Below are 12,631 nucleotides of genomic sequence, written 5' to 3' on the forward strand. Positions count from 1 at the left end.
ATGATGTCATAATCATTAGATGATGTCATAATCATTTTGTTGATGTCATAATCATTTGATGATGTCATAATCATTTTGTTGATGTCATAATGATTTGATGATGTCATAATCATTTGATGTCGTAATCATTGGATGATGTCATAATCATTTGATGATGTCATAATCATTTGATGTCATAATCATTTTGTTGATGTCATAATGATTTGATGATGTCATAATCATTTGAAGTCATAATCATTGGATGATGTCATAATCATTTGATGATGTCATAATCATTTGATGTCATAATCATTTTGTTGATGTCATAATCATTGGATGATGTCATAATAATTTTGTTGATGTCATAATCATTTGATGATGTCATAATCATTAGATGATGTCATAATCATTTTGTTGATGTCATAATCATTTGATGATGTCATAATCATTTTGTAGATGTCATAATCATTTGATGATGTCATAATCATTATATGATGTCATAATCATTTTGTTGATGTCATAATCATTTGGTTATGTCATAATCATTAGATGATGTCATAATCATTTTGTTGATGTCATAATCATTTGATGATGTCATAATCATTAGATGATGTCATAATCATTTTGTTGTTGTCATAATCATTTGATGATGTCATAATCATTTTGTTGATGTCATAATCATTTGATGATGTCATAATCATTGGATGATGTCATAATAATTTTGTTGATGTCATAATCATTTGATGATGTCATAATCATTAGATGATGTCATAATCATTTTGTTGATGTCATAATCATTTGATGATGTCATAATCATTTTGTTGATGTCATAATCATTTGATGATGTCATAATCATTAGATGATGTAATAATCATTTTGTTGATGTCATAATCATTTGATGATGTCATAATCATTTTGTTGATGTCATAATGATTTGATGATGTCATAATCATTTGATGTCATAATCATTGGATGATGTCATAATCATTTGATGATGTCATAATCATTTGATGTCATAATCATTTTGTTGATGTCATAATCATTTGATGATGTCATAATCATTTGATGTCATAATCGTTGGATGATGTCATAATCATTTGATGTCATAATCATTTGATGATGTCATAATCATTTGATGTCATAATCATTGGATGATGTCATAATCATTTTGTTGATGTCATAATCATTTGATGATGTCATAATCATTTTGTTGATGTCATAATCATTTGATGATGTCATAATCATTTGATGTCATAATCATTTTGTTGATGTCATAATGATTTGATGATGTCATAATCATTTGATGTCATAATCGTTGGATGATGTCATAATCATTTTGTTGATGTCATAATCATTTGATGATGTCATAATCATTTGATGTCATAATCATTGGATGATGTCATAATCATTTTGTTGATGTCATATGATTTCATGATGTCATAATCATTTGATGTCATAATCATTGGATGATGTCATAATCATTTTGTTGATGTCATAATCATTTGATGATGTCATAATCATTAGATGATGTCATAATCATTTGATGATGTCATAATCATTTTGTTGATGTCATAATCATTTGATGATGTCATAATCATTTTGTTGATGTCATAATCATTTGATGATGTCATAATCATTAGATGATGTCATAATCATTTTGTTGATGTCATAATCATTTGATGATGTCATAATCATTTTGTTGATGTCATAATCATTTGATGATGTCATAATCATTAGATGATGTAATAATCATTTTGTTGATGTCATAATCATTTGTTGATGTCATAATCATTTTGTTGATGTCATAATGATTTGATGATGTCATAATCATTTGATGTCATAATCATTGGATGATGTCATAATCGTTTGATGATGTCATAATCATTTGATGTCATAATCATTTTGTTGATGTCATAATCATTTGATGATGTCATAATCATTTTGTTGATGTCATAATCATTTGATGATATCATAATCATTTGATGTCACAATCATTGGATGATGTCATAATCATTTTGTTGATGTCATAATCATTTGATGATGTCATAATCATTAGATGATGTCATAATCATTTGATGATGTCATAATCATTTTGTTGATGTCATAATCATTTGATGATGTCATAATCATTGGATGATGTCATAATAATTTTGTTGATGTCATAATCATTTGATGATGTCATAATCATTAGATGATGTCATAATCATTTTGTTGATGTCATAATCATTTGATGATGTCATAATCATTTTGTTGATGTCATAATCATTTGATGATGTCATAATCATTTTGTTGATGTCATAATCATTTGATGATGTCATAATCATTTTGTTGATGTCATAATGATTTGATGATGTCATAATCATTTGATGTCATAATCATTGGATGATGTCATAATCATTTGATGATGTCATAATCATTTGATGTCATAATCATTTTGTTGATGTCATAATCATTTGATGATGTCATAATCATTTGATGTCATAATCGTTGGATGATGTCATAATAATTTTGTTGATGTCATAATCATTTGATGATGTCATAATCATTTTGTTGATGTCATAATCATTTGATGATGTCATAATCATTTTGTTGATGTCATAATCATTAGATGATGTCATAATCATTTTGTTGATGTCATAATCATTTGATGATGTCATAATCATTTTGTTGATGTCATAATCATTTGATGATGTCATAATCATTTGATGTCATAATCATTGGATGATGTCATAATCATTTGATGATGTCATAATCATTTGATGTCATAATCATTTTGTTGATGTCATAATCATTGGATGATGTCATAATAATTTTGTTGATGTCATAATCATTTGATGATGTCATAATCATTAGATGATGTCATAATCATTTTGTTGATGTCAAAATCATTTGATGATGTCATAATCATTTTGTAGATGTCATAATCATTTGATGATGTCATAATCATTGGATGATGTCATAATCATTTGATGATATCATAATCATTTGATGTCACAATCATTGGATGATGTCATAATCATTTTGTTGATGTCATAATCATTGGATGATGTCATAATAATTTTGTTGATGTCATAATCATTTGATGATGTCATAATCATTAGATGATGTCATAATCATTTTGTTGATGTCATAATCATTAGATGATGTCATAATCATTTTGTTGATGTCATAATCATTTGAAGTTGTCATAATCATTTTGTTGATGTCATAATCATTTGATGATGTCATAATCATTTTGTTGATGTCATAATCATTTGATGATATCATAATCATTTGATGTCACAATCATTGGATGATGTCATAATCATTTTGTTGATGTCATAATCATTTGATGATGTCATAATCATTAGATGATGTCATAATCATTTGATGATGTCATAATCATTTTGTTGATGTCATAATCATTTGATGATGTCATAATCATTGGATGATGTCATAATAATTTTGTTGATGTCATAATCATTTGATGATGTCATAATCATTAGATGATGTCATAATCATTTTGTTGATGTCATAATCATTTGATGATGTCATAATCATTTTGTTGATGTCATAATCATTTGATGATGTCATAATCATTTTGTTGATGTCATAATCATTTGATGATGTCATAATCATTTTGTTGATGTCATAATGATTTGATGATGTCATAATCATTTGATGTCATAATCATTGGATGATGTCATAATCATTTGATGATGTCATAATCATTTGATGTCATAATCATTTTGTTGATGTCATAATCATTTGATGATGTCATAATCATTTGATGTCATAATCGTTGGATGATGTCATAATAATTTTGTTGATGTCATAATCATTTGATGATGTCATAATCATTTTGTTGATGTCATAATCATTTGATGATGTCATAATCATTTTGTTGATGTCATAATCATTAGATGATGTCATAATCATTTTATTGATGTCATAATCATTTGATGATGTCATAATCATTTTGTTGATGTCATAATCATTTGATGATGTCATAATCATTTGATGTCATAATCATTGGATGATGTCATAATCATTTGATGATGTCATAATCATTTGATGTCATAATCATTTTGTTGATGTCATAATCATTGGATGATGTCATAATAATTTTGTTGATGTCATAATCATTTGATGATGTCATAATCGTTAGATGATGTCATAATCATTTTGTTGATGTCATAATCATTTGATGATGTCATAATCATTTTGTAGATGTCATAATCATTTGATGATGTCATAATCATTGGATGATGTCATAATAATTTTGTTGATGTCATAATCATTTGATGATGTCATAATCATTAGATGATGTCATAATCATTTTGTTGATGTCATAATCATTTGATGATGTCATAATCATTTTGTTGATGTCATAATCATTTGATGATGTCATAATCATTAGATGATGTCATAATCATTTTGTTGATGTCATAATCATTTGATGATGTCATAATCATTTTGTTGATGTCATAATGATTTGATGATGTCATAATCATTTGATGTCATAATCATTGGATGATGTCATAATCATTTGATGATGTCATAATCATTTGATGTCATAATTATTTTGTTGATGTCATAATCATTTGATGATGTCATAATCATTGGATGATATCATTATCATTTTGTAGATGTCATTATCATTTGATGATGTCATAATCATTTGATGATGTCATAATCATTTTGTTGATGTCATAATCATTTTGTTGATGTCATAATGATTTGATGATGTCATAATCATTTTATGTCATAATCATTGGATGATGTCATAATCATTTTGTTGATGTCATAATCATTTGATGATGCCATAATCATTTGATGATGTCATAATCATTAGATGATGTCATAATCATTTTGTTGATGTCATAATCATTTGATGATGTCATAATCATTTTGTTGATGTCATAATCATTTGATGATGTCATCATCATTAGATGATGTCATAATCATTTTGTTGATGTCATAATCATTTGATGATGTCATAATCATTTTGTTGATGTCATAATCATTTTGTTGATGTCATAATGATTTGATGATGTCATAATCATTTGATGTCATAATCGTTGGATGATGTCATAATCATTTGATGATGTCATAATCATTTGATGTCATAATCATTGGATGATGTCATAATCATTTTGTTGATGTCATAATCATTTGATGATGTCATAATCATTTTGTTGATGTCATAATCATTTGATGATGTCATAATCATTTGATGTCATAATCATTGGATGATGTAATAATCATTTTGTTGATGTCATAATCATTTGATGATGTCATAATCATTTGATGTTATAATCATTGGATGATGTCATAATCATTTTGTTGATGTCAGAATCATTTGATGATGTCATAATCATTTTGTTGATGTCATAATCATTTTGTTGATGTCATATGATTTCATGATGTCATAATCATTTGATGTCATAATCATTGGATGATGTCATAATCATTTTGTTGATGTCATAATCATTTGATGATGTCATAATCATTAGATGATGTCATAATCATTTTGTTGATGTCATAATCATTTGATTATGTCATAATCATTAGATGATGTCATAATCATTTTGTTGATGTCATAATCATTTGATGATGTCATAATCATTTTGTTGATGTCATAATCATTTGATATTATCATAATCATTTGATGTCACAATCATTGGATGATGTCATAATCATTTTGTTAATGTCATAATCATTAGATGATGTCATAATCATTTGATGTCATGATCATTGGATGATGACATAATCATTTTGTTGATGTCATAATCATTTGATGATGTCATAATCATTTTTTTGATATCATAATCATTTTGTTGATGTCATAATCATTTGATGATGCCATAATCATTTGATGATGTCATGATCATTAGATGATGTCATAATCATTTTGTTGATGTCATAATCATTTGATGATGTCATAATCATTTTGTTGATGTCATAATCATTTGATGATATCATCATCATTAGATGATGTCATAATCATTTTGTTGATGTCATAATCATTTGATGATGTCGTAATCATTTTGTTGATGTCATAATCATTTTGTTGATGTCATAATGATTTGATGATGTCATAATCATTTGATGTCATAATCATTGGATGATGTCTAGAGTTGAGCGATACCAGCCGATACTTGAAAATATCGGATCGGAATGGATCGGCCGATCTTTAAAAAAAGTATCGGTATCGCCGATTCCGATACCGGGAACCAATGCAAGTCAATGGGGCCAAAATATCGGAATTAAAAAAAACCCTTTCTTTCCTTGTAGGTTAATTCTACATGAAGAAAAACAACTAAGAATAATGTAGAATGTATTGTGGGAGGTGGAGGAGACATTAAAGCCATAGAGGTTTAGCCCAATCAAATGGAATAGCAGGAATTAAACTTTTTTTTTTAAAGATGTTAGGAGTTACAAAGATATTGACTATGTTAGCCTCATTTATATTTTGCCAGACATGTATGTCTTCTTCTTCTACTTCCTTTTTTTACATTCTTCTTCTTCTTCTTCTTCTACTTAATTTTTTAACATTCTTCTTCTTCTTCTTCTACTTCCTTTTTTTACATTCTTCTTCTTCTTCTTCTACTTCCTTTTTTTACATTCTTCTTCTTATTCCTTTTTTTACATTCTTCTTCTTCTTCTTCTACTTCCTTTTTTTACATTCTTCTTCTTCTTCTTCTACTTCCTTTTTTTACATTCTTCTTCTTCTTCTTCTACTTCCTTTTTTTACATTCTTCTTCTTCTTCTTCTACTTCCTTTTTTTACATTCTTCTTCTTCCTCTTCTACTTCCTTTTTTACATTCTTCTTCTTCTTCTTCTTCTTCTTCTTCTTCTTCTTCCTTTTCTTACATTCTTCATATTCTTCTTATTCAACAATTATTATTCTACATATTCAGCTTCTTCATCTTCTTCCTATTCTTCTTCATCATATTCTTGTTTGTGTCAGGCATTCCTGTAGTTGTTATCTAGAAAAGTTAGAAGTTTACACCTTCCGTTCTGCCTGTCACAAAAGATTTACAACAGGATTTGTCCGCGTTCAGTTTGGCCTGCAGAAGCAGGCCTTTTCCAGGGGCACCACGAGGAGGAACGGACTCACCCCCATACACTGCTTAGTCTTCTTCTGCTTATAAATAAGATAATATCATTTGCTCAGAGTATTAGTCTTATGCTTAATGTTCTTCTGCTTTGTTTTTTTTATGCTTCTTTGTCTTCTCTCTCTTGTTGTTCTGCATCTTGGTGGTTGTCTTCCTGTTCTTTGTCCTCTTGAACCAGCTGACGGTACTGGCACCCGGAGGGGCAGCAGAAGGAACAAGAGCCAATGGCACTACCGAGGACCAGCTGACGGTGCTGGAACCCGGTTACTAAGCAGGAGGTACCTGTGCTACAAAGCACTACCAAGGACCAGCAGACGTTGCCGGAACTCGGATACCGAGATGGAGGCACCTAGGCCAAAGGCTCTGACGAGAACCAGCTGACGATGCTGGAACCCGGAGGGGTAGCATAAGCTGCAAGAGCAAATGGAAATAGCGAGGACCAGCTGACAGTGCTGGCACCCGGAGGGGCAGCAGAAGGAATAAGAGCCAATGGCACAACCGAGGACCAGCTGACGGTGCTGGAACCCGGTTACTAAGCAGGAGGTACCTGTGCTACAACGCACTACCAAGGACCAGCAGACGTTGCCGGAACTCGGATACCGAGATGGAGGCACCTAGGCCAAAGGCTCTGACGAGAACCAGCTGACGGTGCTGGAACCCGGAGGGGTAGCATAAGCTGCAAGAGCAAATGGAAATAGCGAGGACCAGCTGACAGTGCTGGCACCCGGAGGGGCAGCAGAAGGAATAAGAGCCAATGGCACAACCGAGGACCAGCTGACGGTGCTGGAACCCGGTTACTAAGCAGGAGGTACCTGTGCTACAAAGCACTACCAAGGACCAGCAGACGTTGCCGGAACTCGGATACCGAGATGGAGGCACCTAGGCCAAAGGCTCTGATGAGAACCAGCTGACGGTGCTGGAACCCGAAAGGGGTATCAGAAGTTACCCCTGAAAAGCAAAGTTGGCATGCCGCAAGCTGGCCGCAGTTACCGAATCACACAGTCCTACAGGGGGTGCTTGTCCTACTGGCACTATGGAACAAACCTTTCTTACCAGAACCCGCAGTCCACATAGGAAGCACCTAAACTGCTGGCACCCTAGCCTCGGCTAACCCAACCGCAACACGACATGGCAACTTGGGGTGGCAAACTGACATTGACACTTCCCGGAAACAGCAGGCAGGGCTGGAACCAAGCTGGGCAGGAGGGAGTACCCGTGCCAAAGTCAGTTATGAGCAGCAACTGGCGATGTTGGAGCCCAGGACAAGCACTTAGCAGGCTGAGGCCTGATGTGCTGTCAATTGGGAGGCAGCAGGACAGATTGCCATCAAAACAGCAGGGGAACAGCTGACGTTACTGAACCCCACAAACACAGGAGCTAGTGTTTTACTCTGTGAAGACGGCACTTCCGAGCAACAACTGGCTGTGTTGAAGCCCAGGGACAAGCACGGAGCAGGCTTAGGCTGCATTGAAGAAATTTTAAGATCGGTTGTAGACTACTAATTTGAACTAAGCTCCACTTAGGCCTGTGGCTTCACTGATTCACATTCCGATAATGGGAATGTGGACAGAGCAGGCGACATTGCCGGACACACATCAGGGGATTAACTGACCGGACTGAACACCTGTAACACAGGAACAAGTGTGGATTGTGCAGACGCCACTTCGGAGCTGTAACTGGCGGGGTTGGAGGACAGGGGAAATACGAGAGACAGTGTAGCCACAGGCCTAATTGGAGCACGGTTAAAAATCAGTAGTGGTACGACTGTGTAGGCAGCAGGAGACTTTGCCATCCACACAGCAGGGGATCAGCTGACATTACTGAACCCCACTGAGACACGGGAGCAAGTGTCTCTTTCCGTGTGGACGGCACTTCCGAACTACAACTGGCTGTGTTGAAGCCCAGGAAATAGGAGGGTGTAGGCAGAGGCCTACTGTATTTTGAATGAGTTTACAGCAGGAGAGACTGCCATCCACACAGCAGGGGATCAGCTGACGTTACTGAACCCCACTGAGACACGGGAGCAAGTATCTCTTTCCGTGTGGACGGCACTTCCGAACTACAACTGGCTGTGTTGAAGACCAGGAAATAGGAGGGTGTAGGCAGAGGCCTACTGTATTTTGAATGAGTTTACAGCAGGAGAGACTGCCATCCACACAGCAGGGGATCAGCTGACGTTACTGAACCCCACTGAGACACGGGAGCAAGTGTCTCTTTCCGTGTGGACGGCACTTCCGAACTACAACTGGCTGTGTTGAAGCCCAGGAAATAGGAGGGTGTAGGCAGAGGCCTACTGTATTTTGAATGAGGTGACAGCAGGAGAGACTGCCATCCACACAGCAGGGGATCAGCTGACATTACTGAACCCCACTGAGACACGGGAGCAAGTATCTCTTTCCGTGTGGACGGCACTTCCGAACTACAACTGGCTGTGTTGAAGCCCAGGAAATAGGAGGGTGTAGGCAGAGGCCTACTGAATTTTGAATGAGTTTACAGCAGGAGAGACTGCCATCCACACAGCAGGGGATCAGCTGACGTTACTGAACCCCACTGAGACACGGGAGCAAGTGTCTCTTTCCGTGTGGACGGCACTTCCGAACTACAACTGGCTGTGTTGAAGCCCAGGAAATAGGAGGGTGTAGGCAGAGGCCTACTGAATTTTGAATGAGGTGACAGCAGGAGAGACTGCCATCCACACAGCAGGGGATCAGCTGACGTTACTGAACCCCACTGAGACATGGGAGCAAGTGTCTCTTTCCGTGTGGACGGCACTTCCGAACTACAACTGGCTGTGTTGAAGCCCAGGAAATAGGAGGGTGTAGGCAGAGGCCTACTGAATTTTGAATGAGGTGACAGCAGGAGAGACTGCCATCCACACAGCAGGGGATCAGCTGACGTTACTGAACCCCACTGAGACACGGGAGCAAGTATCTCTTTCCGTGTGGACGGCACTTCCGAACTACAACTGGCTGTGTTGAAGCCCAGGAAATAGGAGGGTGTAGGCAGAGGCCTACTGAATTTTGAATGAGGTGACAGCAGGAGAGACTGCCATCCACACAGCAGGGGATCAGCTGACGTTACTGAACCCCACTGAGACACGGGAGCAAGTATTTTGTTGATGTCATAATGATTTGATGATGTCATAATCATTTGATGTCATAATCGTTGGATGATGTCATAATCATTTTGTTGATGTCATAACCATTTGATGATGTCATAATCATTTTGTTGATGTCATAATCATTTGATGATGTCATAATCATTTGATGTCATAATCATTGGATGATGTCATAATCATTTTGTTGATGTCATAATCATTTTATGATGTCATAATCATTAGATGATGTCATAATCATTTTGTTGATGTCAGAGTCATTTGATGATGTCATAATCATTTTGTTGATGTCAGAATCATTTGATGATGTCATAATCATTTTGTTGATGTCATATGATTTCATGATGTCATAATCATTTGATGTCATAATCATTGGATGATGTCATAATCATTTTGTTGATGTCATAATCATTTGATGATGTCATAATCATTAGATGATGTCATAATCATTTTGTTGATGTCATAATCATTTGATTATGTCATAATCATTAGATGATGTCATAATCATTTTGTTGATGTCATAATCATTTGATGATGTCATAATCATTTTGTTGATGTCATAATCATTTGATGATATCATAATCATTTGATGTCACAATCATTGGATGATGTCATAATCATTTTGTTGATGTCATAATCATTAGATGATGTCATAATCATTTGATGTCATGATCATTGGATGATGACATAATCATTTTGTTGATGTCATAATCATTTGATGATGTCATAATGATTTGAGGTCATAATCATTGGATGATGTCATAATCATTTTGTTGATGTCATAATCATTTGATGATGCCATAATCATTTGATGATGTCATGATCATTAGATGATGTCATAGTCATTTTGTTGATGTCATAATCATTTGATGATGTCATAATCATTTTGTTGATGTCATAATCATTTGATGATGTCATCATCATTAGATGATGTCATAATCATTTTGTTGATGTCATAATCATTTGATGATGTCGTAATCATTTTGTTGATGTCATAATCATTTTGTTGATGTCATAATGATTTGATGATGTCATAATCATTTGATGTCATAATCATTGGATGATGTCATAATCATTTTGTTGATGTCATAATCATTTGATGATGTCATAATCATTTGATGTCATAATCATTGGATGATGTCATAATCATTTTGTTGATGTCATAATCATTTGATGATGTCATAATCATTAGATGATGTCATAATCATTTTGTTCATGTCATAATCATTTGATGATGTCATAATCATTTGATGTCATAATCATTGGATGATGTCATAATCATTTTGTTGATGTCATAATCATTTGATGATGTCATAATCATTAGATGATGTCATAATCATTTTGTTGATGTCATAATCATTTGATGATGCCATAATCATTTGATGATGTCATAATCATTAGATGATGTCATAATCATTTTGTTGATGTCATAATCATTTGATGATGTCATAATCATTTTGTTGATGTCATAATCATTTGATGATGTCATCATTAGATGATGTCATAATCATTTTGTTGATGTCATAATCATTTGATGATGTCATAATCATTTTGTTGATGTCATAATCATTTTGTTGATGTCATAATGATTTGATGATGTCATAATCATTTTGTTGATGTCATAATCATTTGAAGATGTCATAATCATTTTGTTGATGTCATAATCATTTGATGATATCATAATCATTTGATGTCACAATCATTGGATGATGTCATAATCATTTTGTTAATGTCATAATCATTAGATGATGTCATAATCATTTGATGTCATGATCATTGGATGATGACATAATCATTTTGTTGATGTCATAATCATTTGATGATGTCATAATCATTTTTTTGATATCATAATCATTTTGTTGATGTCATAATCATTTGATGATGCCATAATCATTTGATGATGTCATGATCATTAGATGATGTCATAATCATTTTGTTGATGTCATAATCATTTGATGATGTCATAATCATTTTGTTGATGTCATAATCATTTGATGATATCATCATCATTAGATGATGTCATAATCATTTTGTTGATGTCATAATCATTTGATGATGTCGTAATCATTTTGTTGATGTCATAATCATTTGATGTCATAATCATTGGATGATGTCATAATCATTTTGTTGATGTCATATGATTTCATGATGTCATAATCATTTGATGTCATAATCATTGGATGATGTCATAATCATTTTGTTGATGTCATAATCATTTGATGATGTCATAATCATTAGATGATGTCATAATCATTTGATGATGTCATAATCATTTTGTTGATGTCATAATCATTTGATGATGTCATAATCATTTTGTTGATGTCATAATCATTTGATGATGTCATAATCATTAGATGATGTCATAATCATTTTGTTGATGTCATAATCATTTGATGATGTCATAATCATTTTGTTGATGTCATAATCATTTGATGAT

This window comes from Dendrobates tinctorius, unplaced genomic scaffold, assembly GCF_039654945.1.
Source record: "Dendrobates tinctorius isolate UK_male_01 unplaced genomic scaffold, ASM3965494v1 ptg000019l, whole genome shotgun sequence".
Lineage (NCBI taxonomy): Eukaryota > Metazoa > Chordata > Amphibia > Anura > Dendrobatidae > Dendrobates > Dendrobates tinctorius.